Here is a 20,714-nt window from a genome sequence, read left to right on the forward strand (position 1 = left end):
TTAATGTTTGTATAAAATTAAATGTGATGGGCAAGTAAAAATATTTCATACTTTCCCCTAGTCGGAACCAGTATTTACTAAATTAATTGTATCCTATTTCTTTAAAAGATTCTCCTATCTGTACCAATGTACTAGCATTTATAAACTGAGAGTTATGGTATTTGGCAGAACATGTAAAACCGTATGTGTTACTATTTATTTATTGTAGGAAAACTATAATAAATTGAACGTTTGAACAATAAGAATGATGTAAGTATTACAACTCTAAATTTGTTTTTGAGAATATGTATGACTTCATGTCCAAAACTGCTGCAGTTTTACCAATAGTAATGCTTCTGACTTCATTCCTTGATACAGTGAAGTTACGAACACGAAGGCACTGGAACAATTTATATGAGAAACGTATAAACGAAACCAAAGGGAAAATAATGTTATATTTACTAGTAGGTAATTCATTTGAATTCAAACAGTCCTCCTGATCATATATTGTCCACAATCAACAATTTCCCAGACAAAAAAGAAACAAAACAATTATTTTCGTGAAGATGGAAAAAACAATATAAAATGTGAAAAAGATTAGATATATATGAGAAAGCGATATTTGGCTCTGTTTTATATGCCACTGTTTATCTTTTACCAGTTTCTGTTGGACGAAAACACCACTGTCAAAACTGGTTTGGCAGCTGTGTACGAGTCCGGTAGAATCAGTATTGTTCTCAAGAATATTTATGTAACCTCTTTATTTCACGCAAAATTTTCAAGTTTTTTTTGGACAAAACTCTGTAACTTCAAGTCCAATAAGGATTTGATATAAAATTCTGGACTCTTATAAATGATAACGAGGCTGTATGGGGTTCGATGTGCATTTGATTAGGATCTTTTGAACTCGTGAAATGAGAACGAGGCTAAATTGATATGATTGGATCCTATAATGATTTCTACTGAAACATCACGTTGTGCAAACGCTGAAAGTTTATTTGTTATAAATTATGTGTGAAATACAGATTGCTATCATATATTACTATCACCTTTAATTTGAACATGTATAGTCTCTGCCAGATGATATCTTAAGCTTTTCGTTGCATTTTGTATTTTGTTAACCTTTTAATTCACGTAATTATTGTATTGTACAATGAATAAAAGGGAATGTAAAAAATCTATTCTTGAGAAATATGTAAATATCTAAGAACTGTATAATCAAATTGACTCTGTTTAGAACCATGGTTATTACCTTTTTTCTGAAGATATAAGGAAGCGTTTTGCAGCCTGATTACATTATTCTGCCATTATACAAATAACCGCTTAACTATTTTAAAAGTTTACTTAAGTGAAACAAGTTGTAGATATCGTTCCTAGCAGAGTAATTTGAAGTCATAAATAAAATGTTAGTGTAACAATTTGAAGGGTTTGTCTGATTTTATTTATAAGAATGTGGTATGAAAACTAATGAGATAAAAAAAATAACGCTTTATATGCCAGAAATTATATAAATATGTAATGTATAAACATGGCCTAGTCCTAACAATAATAGGCATACTTATCCGTTCGGAATTTTTTTTGCTATTACTTTTTACTTCCTTTTTTCTAGGAATTATTTCTCGATATGATATACAAAGCTTTTCTTTATTTGCTGCTAAGAAAACCTATTTATTTACCAACGAAAGTCTGCTCGAAAGTCTTGTTCTAATAAAAGATTTCGTTTTTATATGTAAGCACTACAATGATAAATTAATCCGTAGAAATAAGTAGATATAATTGTTATCATAAATAGTTATTTCCTGGAAGAAATGCAGTCTTTATCGAGCCAACGTCGTATTTCACTTTGTAATGATAGATACTTCAGCATTGTATAAATGCCAGAAAGCTCACAAAATCCGAAATGTAACTTCTGAAGATGATTAAATATTTGTGTCTGATTCCAGAATAAGTGTGCGTTTCTTTTTAATCAAACAAGTTGTTGTAATAGAAATAACAATAACAATGAAGTTATTTTATTATTAGAATATATAGTATGTTTGTATATGTATTCTATTATATATACTTGATTAGCTGATAAGCATGTGGCTCAGAAAACAACGAACACTTTCTTCTTTTATCTAGAAAGTAAATTGTAACATAAAAATTATTTCTTTTAATTATACGATGTAATGCACAATGTTCTTCATAAATTCCAGCAAATAAAACTAAGGTTTTAATCGAAAAAAAATTTGCATTTAGTTGCTGTCACATTTTTGTATATTCTTACTGTGAACAATACAATTTCATGTCATGATAAAAAGTTTTATTCCATGATAACTTTTTTGTCAACTTGTAGTTTTAAAATCATACATACGTAACCTTTTTATTGTTTATTTGTATTCAGTTTTTTTTTCAATATTGTTTTTACTCTCTATAAAAAAAATGAGCATGTCTGTTGTTAATTAGCAGTTCATACAAATGAAGTCTTACTACCATTTTAACGCTATGAACGTGTGGATTACTGTTAATTCGTCGTCTTCTTTCTTGCACTATTCAAGCTGATAACATGTTTAGCTAAGAAAAAAAATACATGTGATAAATAGTGTGTGTAATGTTAACGCAATTTCCGATCTTGTTGCGAAATGATACTTGCATGATAACATGCTATTCTTCACTTATTTTCTTATTTTGTACTTGTCTAGTTATTTATCTTATCATGCACGTTACAAAGTAAACTGTAAAATCATTTATGAACTCAGTTAACTAACATAATTAGAACGGTGGTCAATATTACCAGCTGTTTCTATATTAGATATTATAACTAGTGTAATGTCAGTTTGTAAAGCAGTAATAACTGCAGCGACATGATGGCGCTAAATTCATTACATAAATTGATATAATGTCCTAGAATCGGGTTTATTTTGGTGCTTTTTAATTTTATGATATCGATCTAAAATATTATTGAGAACAAATGTATTATTGTAACTAGTATAAATGCATAGTATACCTAATGGGAACAATCCTGATAAAACATTCTGTAATTTTAACATAATCATAAAAATCAACATGACTCCATTTCAAACATTATAATAAAGCAGTTGGCAATTTAATTATTACAGTAGTAGAACAAGCGTTTTACACGCTCTTTGTAGATCCCAGCATTTAAGGTAGTACACCCCTAATGGGCACTATAAGGAATTGTAAATTTGACAACATAGGACAGTTATATGCCTTAAATGTCACCTGTATGCAAAATTTAAAGAAAATTTACCGTGTGGTTTATGAGTTATGGACATTTTTATGAACTAAAACTTTGCCATTAGAAGGGATTTTTTCAGAAATAAGGAAACTCTAAATAATCTATAATATCATCATTATGCAAAACGGTTTCCTTTTGCTCATTGATAAGAAATAAATAATGACATTTAGGTAACAAATTAAACAAGCAAAATGATTGTTTTTAAACGAAATGTTTTTAATATGTATAAAAATGTAACCCTACCCCACCCACTTTTAACACTAATTTGACCATTTCCCTATGTAAAAAGCCTCATTTAAAATATCCCTTAAATTTTCCAAAATGAGGGGCTATTTTCATAGTTTGCCTAAATTTTCTTTAATGTATATTGGTTGGTCTTGCAAAATATAAAATACTTTTACCGTTTAGTTTTTATTTTATTAAACTTTGAAAATATCTGGTATCATATTTGCTATTAAATTTGGCATTATTTAGTATATAAATACCTACAATAATTATATAATTAAAATAAAACACTTTTTTCTTCCATAGGGGGCCTGAGAGATTAATAAAAAATGTTAAAAAGAAAAAAAAAGAAAGAAAAAAAAATGCCCCTTCTGGGGTTTGAACCCACGCCCCCTCAGTTTCAATACACTTTACAGTGATATTAGCCTATTTGAATACTCTTCAAAGTGGAGACAGTGCATTAGGGGTGTACTACCTTAACCAAAGTGTGCGTATTTTGCACAAAGATCGTGTCCCACACGACATTTACTTTAGATTATTGAATGCCGAGTAAGATGTGAATCTGAATTAAAATAGATTTTTAGATTTTTTTTAGGTGAAGATGACATAGTATTTAAAACGACTTTCATTATCAATATCATGTTGAAGGTTTTGCTTATTATTGCCATTTTTTTTTCAAATTTTAACACTGAATACTTCTTCTCCGACAGTAACAGATGATTTATATCAAATGTGTATCATTGATTACAACTTTAAATGCATATTATAACTCTAGTAATGACATCTGCCTATCAACCCCGGGTCCGTGTGTTCAAACTCCTACTTGTACCACGACTATATATATAAGACAACGGTAAAGGTTTTTCAGGAAACAGGCACTAGCTTATTACATTCACAACACAGCACAAATAAACATGTTAAGATGTTGTTAACCAGATTTTGGTTTTCTCACATTTCCAATTTGTTCAGTAGACAATTATTTTAATGAAAACACTTAGCTCTGGTTGATATTGAAATAGAACAGATGAAATAATAAGGTCGCACGAATACATGCGTGATTGTATCGGTTAAAACAGATTTATTTTCTCCGTATATACATTAAATGCCAATCAAAAATTAAAAACACGTACATGATGACACATTGAACACAAATACAAATGTAAAATAATTAAATTATAATATTGCACAATAAACTTTAAGGAGGAAATACTCTTGAGTACTAAAATAGTCAACTTGTATTTTATTTTGATAATCTATCAATTCAAAAGAGTGATCGGTACGAACTGTTACATTTATACAGATAATATATTAACTATACATAATATAATTATACTTAATATTTTCTTCATTCGAGCAACTTACTGCATGTATGTATAGACTGTGCAATAATGTTTGCCGTCGGGAACATACATTTTTAAACTTGTTTGAATTACTATAGAAAGTATTTCGATATCAACCTGAGATTTATTTAAAAAAACTAAAACATACTGTACTATACGAAACATTTATTTTTGTGACTTTTAAGTTGTTATATGTATATTTATTGATCTTGGTTATACGACGTAAATACATGAAGATGGTTTTTTTATCTATTAACAAATCCGCGAGGAGTTTCCTCTGACAGAAACTGTCAAATGGAATACTGATTCTTTTCTTTAATCAATAAGTTTAATAAGCGTTGTTCTCCCTTGGCGATCTTTACTCTCATGGTTTGTGTTTCCTTGAAACAATATTTTTTTATTTAAACACAATTATTCATCTTAACTTAATGAGCAAACACTGTAGGAAAATAGTTTATTCATTTGTCTGAGAGCAAAATAGAAGGAAATGTTTGAGGCTTTTGTCAATATTGGGGGTCACTTAGACAAGTAATAACTTTCACAAACAGCACAATAATTGCAAAATGAACTAAATCATTTGATGGAGGTCCGATATTTGTTTTCTTGTTGTCTTAAAGTACGAATATGAAGAGGGGTTCCGTGATTTTTCTAAACTTATTTCCTGCCAGACTTAATAAAAAAACAACTCAAGTTAGGCATTGAAACTTCATTTTATTTATTCTTTGTCTGCGACTTGTTTAAGCAACAGTGTTGGTATAATTTTTGCTTTCTTCTAAGCTAGTGATGCTACAAACGTATTAAATTTACTTTTTTCATTGTCACACATAAACAAAGTAAATCAACCCGTATAAAAACTTTTCTTAATATCTCTTTTGATTCTTTTCGTATATTTTTCTTTTTTAAGAAATCTTTACGGCTTACACAGTATAATGATTAAACCTGTCAATACCAGTGCCAAAAACATGCAAATGAGTAATTTGTAATAAAAGTATCTAAAGAATATTTTTTTGATATTCTTCATTTCAATGAATTTTGAACAATACAAAGCTTGAAAAGGAATAATCTTATTGTTTTATGCAATACATTTTTATAATAATCTTCATTCGTTGATTTACTACATGAAATGATCTAATTGACATAAAATCTCTTCGTAAAATATTGACTAATCTTGTATACAATGACGATCCTTTGAATTTCAGGAAAGTAGTGCCCTTATATGTGTCAAAAATATTTTACGACATCAGTAGGTATTTAATCGTGTCCATCGTGTGCTATATAATGATTTATATCATGACATTTTCATTTTAATTCAAGCTAGGTAAAATCTTGATTGTACGATTCTATGAAAAGATATCAGTTCAATATCCCCTACTACAACATTGTTTCTAATGTCATTCATTTTATAACGATTCGTGAACCATCGTAAATGTAAACTAGAAAGGATCATTCCATAATATTTGAGGCTATTTATTACTGGTGCATTGTTTTGTGCCTTTATTGCCATTTCAAGTCGTAGTTTCACACGCCTGACAAGCTTGTATTAAACTTATATATTAACACCCAATTATGAAAACAAATCTTTCTTTAGTTTCCTAATGTGTAATGCGCGTTTGAAATTCAAAAGCAATTCTTTATTATAATGATCTGTCTTGCACGTTCTGTTAGTTTTGTCTGTGTAAAACACTGGGAGAAGTAAGGCATTTTGTCGCATCTTGGATTGTCTAGCTGGAAATGCCTCGTAGACGAATTACAACGAAATAAAATTGATATTTTCTGCATCAAAGCATTATTCTAAGAAAAAAAAAACAGACCATCACTGAAGGTCTGTTATAAAATCAATAAAAACCCTTAGAAGTCTTGAATTATAGTAAAGTTATGTATTCATATAACATTCTTGTCGGTTACAAACGCAATACAAGTAAAATACTAACTATAGTATGCATATATTTAAAGTTTTCATCAATTCCAGTTTTATTGTCAATTGTAAGTATGCAGTAATAAGATGGATAAAATAATAGTAGCATTTGCAAGTTTATATTAACTGATTAATTTTGCACCTTCCACGATCAGATAGATTTATTCTGTTGCCAACTTTGGATTGTTTGCCGCTTATCGTCCAGTATTCTGTAAAGTACCCTTTAAGGTGTTTGGACAAACCTCCTCCCAAATGAATTTAAGTTAAGAAGCAGAGGCAGAATGGAAACCGTTTTATCTAATAAAATGCCCGTTTAACACGTTGCAATATCAGACAATGGCAAAATAATAATGCAGGCAGTACTGTGTGAGAATATTATAATGGTCTAATATTGGAATAGAATTGAATTATACAATCTATATTGTTTATTAGCAAAAATGAGCTTGTTATCCTTGAAATATATCTTAGTTTTGAGCTGAAAGGTGTCTCACGATACTATTGGTGTAATATTTTTATATAAAATGTTTATATAAAAATATATATTATAATATGTAAAAGGTGTGCTAGTTAAGTCACAATATGCACCAGTCAAATTATTAATGTTTCGTGTGTTATGTCAACATGTTTTAATTTCCATGTTCAGTGGTCATATCATTGCAATATTTAGTTTTATTTTTTTCATTTTTTATGAAGGTTATACTATTTATTAAAAAGCTGATCAATTAACACTGGTTCAAAATCTTCTTTGGTATTTATAAAAGTAGTAGACTAGCAAGGAAAAAGACCAACTTTTAATAATTTGTGATTGATGCTGATTCTGTAAACAATCTTTAACCATTAACATGAATAGCCGTCTTAACCCTAAACCTTATGTATTTCTTCAAGATAATGAAATTGTGCTGCTTCCATGTTTGGACTGCCGAGCATAAATCAATTGAGGATATTAAGAAGAAAATAAAAAGTTATTCAGCCAATAGTGGTGGTAGAGAGTGGTTTTAATTTCCGTTTATATTTGGAGTTGTCTGGTCACTTCTGGATTTTGAGTTTAAATTGAAAATTATAAAAAAGCAGACAAATTACTATCACTTTTGTGTTATATATCAGAAATTACTACGAGAACATCTGCGTCAGTCGCATCATGTTTTAAATATTAAAACATTTTGTCGAAATCCGCACTCTTAAACGAAAGTTTGGAGGAAACTTCAGGATGTTTGAAGCATCAGTGGTAAATTAATAAAAGGATCTAATGGGCAATGTTTTCGACTTTTTATTTTCAGGTAGATAGCTTGATTGGATTTCAAATGCAATAGACATCAAGTCATGACACAGTTTTAAAGTAAGTAAAAATTTCATTTTTTATTTAATATATACATTCTTTATGTAATCGGATTTGAACGTTTATATGAATAAATGTGTATACTAGAATGTATGTATAGACATATTACTATGATGATATCTACTTACATAAATGAAGAAAACTTAAGCAAATAAACCTGAAACAGAAAAAGAATAATTCCAAAAATGCAAATATGAAAGAAATATGTTATGTTCGTAAATAACATTAAGAGCCTGTGGTGCATCATTGCTTAACGGTTAAAACCCTACTCAAAACAGCGGCCTGAACATTTTATTCTGTTTACTTACAATATTTATGTGTGCGAAAAATAATAGAGATATTCTATGTTAATATTCTTTAAAGAATCAACTCTTAAATTAGGGATACAACACAATTTTACAGTTTATGAATATTATATAAATACCGTATTTGATATTGCTTTATACATGTAGTTTATACAAACAGATTGTGATACCAGACAGTATCATTTCATACAGACTCACACTTTACTCTTCCCGGAATGATAACATACTTTTCAATGCCTGAATTTACAAAAGCTTTCGTATTAGTCGTCCTGAAACCATAACTCAAGTGAAAACTTGCATATTCTAAATTGTTGGTCAAATCAATGGTGAAAACAACACACACTGCAAGAGCATTAGTCGTGTGTGAAAGCACTGCATACTTACTACAGAGTAGAAAATGAGATAAATATTAATTGGAAAATTTACATGACCTAATTAATGACATGTGTAAGATACAATCAATTGTATCATTACCATAATTAGAAAATACAACTATACAATAGTACTGTGACACAAATAAACTACAGTTGTATTTCAGTAGTAAATTAAGTTATATTAAAGAGGATTCGGGTGTGAGTTAACAAATGCTAGATTTAGATTTATCATACTAAACATCATTTGCAAAGAATGTTTCCATGTTCTGCTCACATGTTTTTATGCCCCCCCCCCCGACCAAATTTTTTGAAAATGAAAATGATACAGTTCAACGCAGAAACGCACTATAAGAATTTAGCACTATTACTGATAGTAACTGATATATGATTGAGAAAAAAATCGGTCAGGTCACATGGCAAAAGTAAAATCATCTTAATAATGTATGTATATACAGTCAATCATATCCAAGGGAATAATGTAATAACATAGTACAAGAAGTTTATTTCCAACCCATCATTGAAATGCAACAAAAATAGGTCACAATCATATTTTCACACATGACGTACTGTGGTGAAGAAACAAAATACTGGAAATAATGTAAGCAATATGATGATTAGAATATTGTCTCCAAATTCAACTAAAGTAATCAACAGCAATCCGTAGAATTCACTAGCTTTATAACCTTTATAAATTGTCTTTATTTGCATCTTTTCCCACTACATGAATTATTGAAAACATACATTTGAAATCAGTATTGTCTGAATGTGTGTATGATAAAGAAGTTTGAAGATATATAATTTAATTGAGGAAGAAAAGAGATGACACATAGGCAAATACAATTGTGCTAAATCGTCTTAACAAACTCGCTGCGACAAACGATTCAAATCGCAGCAAATGATTCTTCTTGAAAACTGTAGTCACCTTTTGAAAGATTCTTCATGTGCAAATGAAAGCAGCGAGTCACAGTTCGATTCCATCATTCCCTTAGAACACTTATAACCCTTAGAATTGCCTATTCATGGACGAAGAACAATACACCATCTAGCAAGTAAACGGTAAAGTTAATTGTTTGACTGCCAACATGTCATGTTAATACATTTTTGTAAGCAATTACTTGAAATATAGTTTCGTTTATTTTACAGGCCATTTTTAAATATCAGATAAAATGAAAGAAAGAGTTATATTGAAATTAATTAATGAATTAAAACTGCTGCGACGATAATGCAATAAAATTTTAATACTGCATGAATATATAATTGATTTTCTAAATAGTGGAAACATTTCTACAATTTATTAATTGCGCAAATCTTCATATCCTACGTAACGGTTTATTGAGTTATAAAATAAATGAAAAATGAACTTATTTTTGATGTCTTCTAGATGAGCAACTTATAATTTAATATAAATCTACACAGCAGCAACTTTTTAAACATACGTGATACATAGCAGAAGACATTCTGGCAAAATACTGCATGGCCTTTCACAATTATGCAAATACCGCGCATACTTGCCGCCATTTAATGAGCGTTCTACACAATTTACAAAGTTGTAATTATACCTGTTACACACTGTTCCGTCAATCTGTTATATAATCAAATAGTTCTATTTTTCTTGTGTAATTCAGACAATGTAAGCTTAATCTATATAGACTATACATAAAAAGACTTAAGACGGGCAAGAATGATCGTCTCCTTGACATGAACATCACACTATTAGCTAGAAGTGTTTATTTTCAATAAGATTTATGATAAAAAGAGTTAAAATGTGAGCAAAAGATTTTTTTTAAAAGTCTATGGAATTGAATTTTTTTGTAGTGCATTTTACTGTCATTTATCACAGATATGCATTTCTTTCTTTAAATAAACAAAGAAAATATTGTATCAATTATAATTCTGAAGAAAGCAATCAAGTTTTCCGACACTTCAATGCCATACAATAACTACTACATACTGGTAATTTATTCATAATTCAAAAAGGCAGTCGTCATGTTTTCTTTAATTGAAACATTCAATGTCATTGCAGGAATAATAAAGTCCTATTGTATTTGAATTAACATTATAGTAGATACTTGAGATATTTCAGAAATAATCACCTAATAGAAATGGTAAATAATGAACGTTTAGAAATTCTATTTATTTTTGAAAGTTAACACGAAATTTTGATAAATATCGATTTTGTAACTGGCTGCCAATAAAAGTCTGACTCAAAATTCAAAAACTTTTAAAACGTTTCAAGTTTGATAATTAAGCTGGTTTGAAATATAGCTCAAAGGTCAATCATTGACATTCTAGGTCGAAATTTGAAGCTTATAAAAATTAACTTGATTTCAATATTCGATTACACTATCTGTCAGATGCCAACATCTTCATATTGATTTCAGCTACATGGATAATCCATAAAATGTGCACAGATATCACCCTTCTGTTCTTACCCGAGCCAATTGGTCTATAGGAGTCAATTATTTATTATATATCACACCATTAATAAATATTTCTCTCTATAGACAGCTTTTAAACAATAAATATTGTGTTGGAGTGGTCATAAAACATGGAACGTGTTGGCGTTAGTTAGGTCATAATTTATGTTATATATGGAAAAGAAGACAGCCAGACAAGATTCAACAGAATCAAATGTTACCTATTTTAGTAACGAAATTGTTATTTCTGTTCTAACTCAGCCTTGTGTCGGTAATTTGATTCCATAATTCCATAATTTAATTTAAATATGTCCTTTACTTATAAAGGACATTTATAAAGTGAGATGTTTATTAATAGAACAAATGCACGCTTTGGGTGCGTTTCATTGCAATACGTTAATAGTTTAGTTTATTAGTTTATTTAAGTCTCATCCATTACATGTACATATAATACAAATATACATTCAATAAAACTTAAAATACATGTAAATTGTCATTCTTATAAAGAATTATAAGAGACCATATGTATGTTGTTACAAACATGTTACAAGTATCATAATATACAATGTTAGATCAGATTGAACCTTACACAGATGGGTATTTTACATAATCATATATGAGCAGTCCAGTAAGATCAAATACAATACATATCTGAGTAGTTGTTTGACTGACAATATTACTTAATTATTAGATAAGAACTTTAATTTGTTACAATACTTTAAAACAGCTAAGATGTTTAATTCTTTACATTTTAAAATATCTTTAAAAAACCCAGCTAAGATCTTAAATTCTTTTAAAAAAAGTGATATCTCTAAAAGGCCTTTAAAGACGTTAATACATAAGGAGAAGTGCAATAATGTCAAATGACCTAAAAATTTCTGAATTGTCGAATGGTAGCCCCCATGTTATCAATACACGTTATGTCTGAAGTAACCACGTGATTCAGCAATCCTGGGAAAGAGAGAAGTTATTTGGCTGTTTCTATTCTGACTGAAAGAATACTTATTAATTCTGAGAAACCTGAGCCTTGCTTTCAAGTGTATTTCAGTTTGTGTTGATATATTTATGTTCTAGAACATATTTTCATGATGGCTAGGTATAACGTTGATCCATTATTATATTGAACATATACAACCGTATGTCCGTTACCACCCATTAATTGATGCTTTAGATGCTTAGAGATAATGAGTTTGGGTCAGCGACCAAGTTGTTTTTTCACTCTAGCATGAATTTGTTCTGAATTATTCGCGTTTAGGAACTCAGAAAGCATGGCTCTTGTTTTACCATAAATCACTGAGAATAAGCAATCACGCTGTCCTGTGACAGCATTTCTTGATTTTATTTTTTTGCTTTATAAAGATTGTGCTACTTTTCGTAGAAAAATCCTTCTTTACACCACAAATAACAATCAATAATAATCTAATGGAAGTTTTCCTTTTTAGATGTGAGCCATAGAAAGGCAAACCTTTACAAAATAAATGGATAAAGATGTATTCACAAATGTTATTTGCTAAAAGCACGAATTGATCGGTCAGTTATTATCACTCCTACGTATGTACTGGTCGATATAAATGCCCCCAAATCTTCCACATCAGACTTGTTACGTCTGAATTTGAAATTATAATTGGTGCCCTGACTGTCGTTCCTATAGCAAACAAAAGAGCGAGAGTTAGAGGCAAAAGGTTTTTCTTTCTTGTTATTTTTCTCTTCCATTTAAATCCTAAAAATGAACATTTTAATTCAATTTTCGAAAAAGACAGCAATTTGTAAGTTTTTTTTATTTGATTTAGAATAATGATGTGAATAGTAATTATACACACTGAATTAAAGAAAACATTCCAGCAAAATTTCGAATTTGTTTTAATGTAACTTTATAACTCTGGTTTTCTCATATGTGTTAATATGTGATTATTTATCTTCATTCAGCAGAAAAAATCATTTTGGTGTAAGATAACAAACATAAATTTGCAGTTTGTAAGCAACTACTTTTTCACTTGTTGTTTGCGCATACTGGTCTACATGTAGTTAATTTGCAAATTCTTTCTTGTCATAATTTGCATCAAGTCTCTCGTAATATCGATATTTTTCCAGATACAAAATTACATTGAAGTGTAAGACACGTTCAATATATTATAATTTCTTTGATCTAATGCATAAGGGTCGATAATGTCTAGATTTATCCAAGGTTTAAACATATTAAACAATCACAATTTAGTTTGATGAATATTTTACTATCTCAATGAACCAAATAAAACTTGAATTGTTTGATATCATTACCATTTATAGTAATACTTTGAATTTAAAGGTATAGACAACATTCATCTTCATAAAGTCAATATTATACGGTATTAAGGTAAATTAAGTGATTTTGTTATTGACAGAACAATCATTTGTATAAAAAATGATAAAGGTCATAACAAAATACCTGAATTGAAAATATAAAGATATTAATTTGTAAATTTCCAAGAAACGCCTGCGCAAATTCAACCTCGCTAAACCAACTTAAAAATAGCAGTGAAATATCACGGTAATTTAATGTTTACTTTAAAATACCAGAGCGTTAAATGAAAAAGATAACTCTTAAAGAGACTAAGGCTTTTTGGCATGATAGGACTGGTTTGTTTTCGAATTGTCTGTATCATTTAATGTTATTCTGGACTAGCAACTTGTATGCCAAATTTCAGATTATTAGCTGACACCTTTTTCCGGAATAATCAGTTTAATTGTGCAATAAGTCCTAAAATTGAAAAACGGTTAAACGATTTACTCAAATCGAGCTGAAATAGTGTTGTTTTGTTTCTAAGTATATTTCTATATCATCTTTTACATAATTTACGGGTGTTTGTGTCCCAGTTGAACTAATAAGACTTTCAAATTCCATGGGTTTTAATATTGTTGTTGTTTCTGGTGTCAGTGGAAGACGTTAAAGAATGTGGTTGTTTTGTTTTTGAAGTTTATATTTAGTAAACAAGTCATAGATTTACAACTTGAAATATCAGCTTGGGCACGGAACTGATAAATTAATGTATAAGTAATCTAGAATTCTAACAAATATATTCACCCTGTAGGAATCACAATTGATCGAAACTGTCAAGTATTTGCTTGACTGGTTTACTGAGATTGGGAGAAAGAATAAAGTTCAACATTTGTTTCAATAAAATAGAATGCTGTTTTTCTTCTACAATATGAGAAGTGATGCTAGACAGATATTTGATCAATAAAACTAATTTAAATTATAAAATATATTTAAAACGGACAAACTTTTATTATGCATTTTTGTTATACCATCATTATTATGTGAAATAATAAAATGATATAAAATCTTGTGTTATACACACTTAGGCAATTGTAAGATTACAAATGTAAATTGACAATCTAGTTAAAACAAAAGGATAAAAAACTGGGTTACATTTGTAATCGATCAGATGCTAAGCAAAGGGCACCCGGATCCAAAGATGACAAATTTATTCTTACTGAGCTTGCTGTTGCAATAAGAATGTACTTTAAGAGATTATTTGTTTGGGCCTTTATTGAATGAACCTTGATTCAAAAGAAGCACATTTTTACGAGTAAGCTACATGTATCTGAATGCATACTTTTACTGTCCCGATGAATATAAAATATGCAAGTCAGTGATGTGATGCAATTGTACTATCATCGCAATATGATATATTTTAGTAGATTTTATATTCATCGGGACAGTAAAGTAAATTGCTGTCAAGTAAGTTTTATGAAAAAATAGAAACGATCCATCTTTTTTTTCTATAAAATGATAAATTGTAAAAAGATTCGCCTCTCTTCAATTTTTTCCATTAAAATAAAAATATGTCTGCTCTGTTATGATTCGTGTTTATATTATCAGTAAGATTTGAAAGGTCAGAAGAAATAAAATCTCCGATTAATTTACTGTAAGCAGCTGGGATAGTGGATATAGGTTTTTTTATGGAAAAGTTACCAGTGAAACATTATTGTGCCCACACTACATTTGTGGTGTATGCCAATGGTTCATTGCAATAAAATTGTTTTGCTTTTTTTTGACAGTGAAGTTTGGCATTATATCCATGTAATCCATTGTAATATTTAAAACGACACCAGAATTTCAACAACTGATATTATACGACTCTTTAAAATTGTCAATAGAATTTAAAAAAAAATCTCTTGCTGGAATTTCATATTGGACAATAATTTAATTACAATAAGACGTTATTGAGCGGAAGCAATCATGAATACGAGACAATTCTATTGATTTGAAAATAATGAAACAATGTCAATCAATGAAAAAAAAATATAAATGTTTTAGGACAATTGATTTGCAGGAAAAACGTATATTTAGTTAATATTTTTCATCTTCTTTTTTTCTTTGACTGAGTACAAGGATTTTTTTCACAAGAACCCACATGTTACCAATATCTTCAATATCTTTAATTAAATCACTGTAAAAAGGGGACAGTCATTTTGTCAAGATTGCTTACATACAAAAGCAAAATTGTATTAAACACTTACAGTTACGCTATTGCGTGCCCCCAAAACACATCTAATTTACATAACAAACACATAACATTTTTACAGTGTAATTTGAGTTTTCTTTTATTTGATTTAAACATATGATGAAAGAATAACACTTCATCAAAATTGAGCACACGATTGTTTAAATAGAGCGAACCAGACGTGAGACCAAAACTGAGACAATTTTGTGTTCCTGGCTTATGACTCCTTCACATTCTGGTTAGCAATGCGCTGATAAATATTGGCGGATGAAGCGCGAGTCATGAAATTACTTAAATTTTGCCATGAAAATAATTTTTATTAATGTCTTAAGTCTTATACTAAAGATAAAACTGTCTAATGAAACTGTCTTAAGTTAGTTTAATGTTGATCTTTAGTCCTAGGACTTAGGATACTTTCTATGAAACAATACGCTGATTTAGAAAGGAAATAGAAGCTTGTTTTGCAAAATTTTAATGGATGTGTAAGATAACAAAATTATAAGTCTTTAAGCAAAAAATAAACGGATGCTGAAGTTTTCTAAAGTCAGTAACTTTTAAGCTGTTTCTAGATCTATTAAAAGATACATTGTTTTACACCCTGTATTTTAAGCCTTAAATTACACTGATATATTGCTATTTATTCATTTAACACCAAAGATAACAACAAATGTCTTTTTGAAGTTTTTTTATATACAATGTCAAAATAAGAGTTGATATGCACAATGAAGACAGGTTTCACATTTTACATAGAAGCATTCAAGCGCTCTTTCCAATCTCTAAGAAGTATATAAATTTTTGGAAAATACGCTTTATATGTATGTACGGATTCAATATCCTCGCCATCCTTATCGTATTTAAGTTTAGCTTATCTACATTAGGTCCCCTGAACACGTATTGGAGATTTGTTTTACAGACACTTATATACATTAGGTCCCCTGAACACGTACTGGAGATTTGTTTTACAGACACTTAAAATGGGGAGCTTATATCAGAAAAATAATATACATCGGTAAAGAAACAAAAGTTCGAGAGTATTTAACAAAAAGAAGCTATACGAGATTACAGAAATAAATCCAAACAAAAGACTAAACTTACCAGTGAAATTCGAAGAACCTAGACAAGAAAAAATCTAAGTGGACAGAACGGCATGCTACCATAACTACACAACTAAACAAACATATAGAGACATGATACTCGATTACAAATTTGTTTTATTAAGAGATGCCACTAATATGAAGAGTCATCTAGTTTCTATACAAACCAAGGCAATCCACTTTAATATGTCTTCTGATTTGGACAGGCATGGTAGATTTCAATCAAGGATTCCTCGTCTTGTAATTGAAACACTCGGGTTAGACTTGATTTAATTATTGTTGAGTATTTTATCCGGATGTGAGGTCTGGGTTTGATTCACAATGTAATTGAAGCAGCTGCTTCTTGGCTAATAAATCAATTTCAATGATTGTTTTCTTTCACTTGAACATCTGATGCAAAGTTCTCATAGACAAATTTATAGCTTATAAAATTAATATTACTACATAACTTATTCGATAAACTAGTGACAGTTCCGCCAATATAACTGTGTTTCGTTCAGAAATGCAGGAAATGGAATTCCAGTGATATTAAATTTGAGAGAAAACAATTATAGATACGAAGACATTTTAATACACCAGAGCTTAATGGCTTCTTAATTATTTTAAAATTTGAAACTTAGGTTGTCTTATAATGAAATTAAGCCGAATCATTTATTTAATTTATTGGCCAATGAAAATATTGTAATGATTAATGCATTAATACAAACGTACTTTAAAGAAAATTTGAAATGTGTCCATAAAACGCGGGTCAACAGTCTATTAAATTGTCTGCCTACGCACGGACAATATGACAGAAGAAAAACGTGACAGTGAAACGGACAGACAAGGGGAAATATATACCCTCGTTCTAGTATAAACATATTTTGATCCATCAAACTGCAGTACAGATAAGCTGGCTATCTGCCACTATGTTAAACATACCAATAAAAGAAATTTAAAACGTCGCATGATATTTAATAATAACTTTCTGATTGAGTCAATAGTAAAAGTGTCATTCGATGATTGTTTTATTCCTTTCATATACAATGTACTTAAGCATAATATTCAAACGAATCGGATAGAATATTGCCAAAGCAAACATACTTAATGAGATCTTCCTTTGTCAAAAGGAAGTTTATAACGTCTCTGATTATACACATCATTGCCCATTATTTTGCCTGATGGTAACAAATAATCTTGTGTTGATTGCAAAACTTAAATGTCGTGACTGCATTGTGAAGATTCAGTTTTACACCTGACTAAATGCAATATTCTTTGACAGAAAAAATAACTTTTGAAGAAAAGATTATACATGACTGAACATCATAGTTTATGTTTTATTTATCCATACTGTATCCAATGACATTGACTGTATCCCCTTATAACGTTGAGTTAAATATAACAAACAACGGGCATTTACTGCATGCAAATCATTATAATTTGCACCATTCTGAGTTCATTTGTATTCTGGCAAACGTTAACGAATATCTAATACCATGCTGACATGATGTAACGTATCTTGGGAGCAGTTAATCGATAGAATCAATTACGTTTTATTGTGAGGGGAGGAACACATTTACACATTAACAAACGCCCAGGCAACTTTGTCACTTTCTAGTTTTTGATATATCAAGTCTGTTCTCGAACCGCTTTTTGATTAATTATATAACGTTTCTTATAAAACAATCACTCCTTTTTTATCTCATATACAATTATTGTTTTTGTTAATGTTTTTTTTAATTGCACCAATAATGGACCATTAAATGAAAGTATTAATAAACATAAGAGTAAATAATATAGGCGTAAAATGCTTTCAGTGCTTAGAAAAATCTAGAAAATAAGCATAAATAAATGAAAATTTAAGGAATTTAACGAATTGATTGGAAAACATACATATTTTAAGTATGTTTGTTCGAACAAATAGGTTGCAGTATTTTACCATAACTAATATGCACAACAGGTTTGTTGTGTTTATATAAATGTTTAAGTAAAAAATGAGGTAAATTCATTTTGATAATAAAACGTTAGCACATTGTTGATCTTTTGTTCTATATTTTATGCAATTGTTGTTCGGATTGTGTCACTTTTATCATCATATTTCTATCTCGTTCACTAACGGAGTAAGAGAGACAGAGTTTTTTCTATATATTTTAACCTGTTATATGTAATATCAGCTGATATTTGCCGGTTTAAAATGTGTTCCCATCACCCTGACAACATATTATAAATTGGATGCAGCCCTTTAATTTCATTTAAGTTACACGAACCCAGAGGCATGCTGCTTTATAAATAATACTCCTTAGAATTGAAAGGTTGTGGGCGCTTTTCTATTATTATTTTCCAATAATTCTCATTAAACCACGTTATACAATGTATTTTTTTAAGAACATCAATGTAATAGTGTCTTGTTTTATATAAATATAGATCTAATAAACCGTTCATTATACAAGTATGTAATCTTATTTACTCATTGGATATAAAACAATACAATACAATATGATATGATATAATGCAATTCAATACAAATAACTTTATTGCAAAACAAAACATTATTACAATGTTTTTAGCAAAAGAAAAAAAACATAAATATACACTTATACATATGATACACTTATACATATGAAAATGAGATCTGACATAGGATGAATTCATGTGCATCTTTGAGAATGGAAAATGGGTCATTACATTGCGAGTGTCAGTGCTTTTTTCCTTTTTCAACCAAAGGCGCTTTAAACTAATAGATACCATTCTCCTTGAATGAATGAGTTTAAGGCATGTAATATTCCTTTTTTATGATAGTATAATGAAAATATGATTCGATATTTGTTCTAAGTTATCATACCAATTCTATGTGAATCCCTTTTGGGACAATGTCCGGTCGATTGATCTATTATTCATGCAATCACCATACAATTTTCCTTTTTGCTCTCTACAAATTATCGCATTCCATGAAAATATAAATTATAAAAATGCATTTGCACCAATAGCTTTTATTTCTTTATATCTTTGCAATGCTTTTATCAGATTGAAAATAAATTGAAAATGTCGATATTCTTGCAATGAATATGAAAAACAGAGAATGTATTAAAGTAAACAAATATTCTGCAAGCGATAATGTACTAGTTATTGCAAAATACTGTTATATACTAAGAGATGAAATTTGATGTGAATTGCTTTTCATACAAAATTTGATCAATTTATTTATTATTTACTCATCATAACATAATATTATTTCATTTTTTCTACAAAGTATCGCATTTAAAATTTTTCTGCTTGGCAGAAATTGAAATCAGATTGAAATTCGAGTGCGAGGCTCCTGAACCTGATTATTGTGCAAATGTTTATGCATTTTGCGACGTGAAATAGCATGGTCATTTCGAACAGTAGTTATACCTTTAAACATTATTACCAAAAGAAGCATAATTTTACCATTTGCTGAAAGTTAAAAGAGTTTGTATTGTAAAAGAAACAAAAAGTGTTTAAGTCTACGAAATGAATTAATTATTTTAAAATATTTTAAAACAGAATTGAAAACTATAGAGTTTAAAGAATATATTAAACGTAATTAAAATTATAACCACGTATTTGTCTGTTTGTCATATCTGCTCATCATATTTTAACTCCAGTCATTCTTATTACAACAATGTAGTACTGTCTTTATAATTGTGACATCGTTACAAATACAATATGCAATCAGCGATATGAAACAAAAGCACAAACAAATGAGATTTTGTGAGGAAATTATACAGACAATACTACGTTCTAGCCTCCTGATATTACCATATTGTGATTTCCTTATGAACACACAACCAAGGGAGGGATTCTGATGGAAAGCCATTGCCATTTTGATTTCATGAATGAACGATTTCAGCTTCACGAATTCATGATTATAACTTCACAGTCACTACATTTATTTTAACTTCGAAAATTCACAATTTTAACTTGTTTAGTCGGGAATTTGTGATGTTGCATGACGTTATAAAGTCCTTGTATCATAGTTTGGAGACCTTTCTGTTGAAAATGTG

At 29.4% G+C, this 20,714-nt stretch overlaps 1 protein-coding gene across 6 annotated transcripts in view; it reads left to right on the top strand.

Moving 5' to 3' along the window:
* The window catches only part of LOC132716339 (membrane frizzled-related protein-like), an 81,957-nt gene that overhangs the window by 26,505 nt on the left and 34,738 nt on the right, over positions 1-20,714 (top strand). For 4 of the 6 annotated variants that reach the window (XM_060699590.1, XM_060699589.1, XM_060699592.1 and 1 more), the window contains exon 2: positions 7,975-8,033. The gene's annotated coding sequence lies outside the window, so the exon portion shown is untranslated. The remainder of the gene's footprint in view (positions 1-7,974; positions 8,034-20,714) is intronic. The other 2 variants (XM_060699591.1, XM_060699595.1) reach the window with 1 other exon arrangement.

This window comes from Ruditapes philippinarum, unplaced genomic scaffold (genome assembly GCF_026571515.1).
Source record: "Ruditapes philippinarum isolate M1 unplaced genomic scaffold, ASM2657151v2 ctg81_1_1_1_1, whole genome shotgun sequence".
Classification (NCBI taxonomy): Eukaryota; Metazoa; Mollusca; class Bivalvia; order Venerida; family Veneridae; genus Ruditapes; species Ruditapes philippinarum.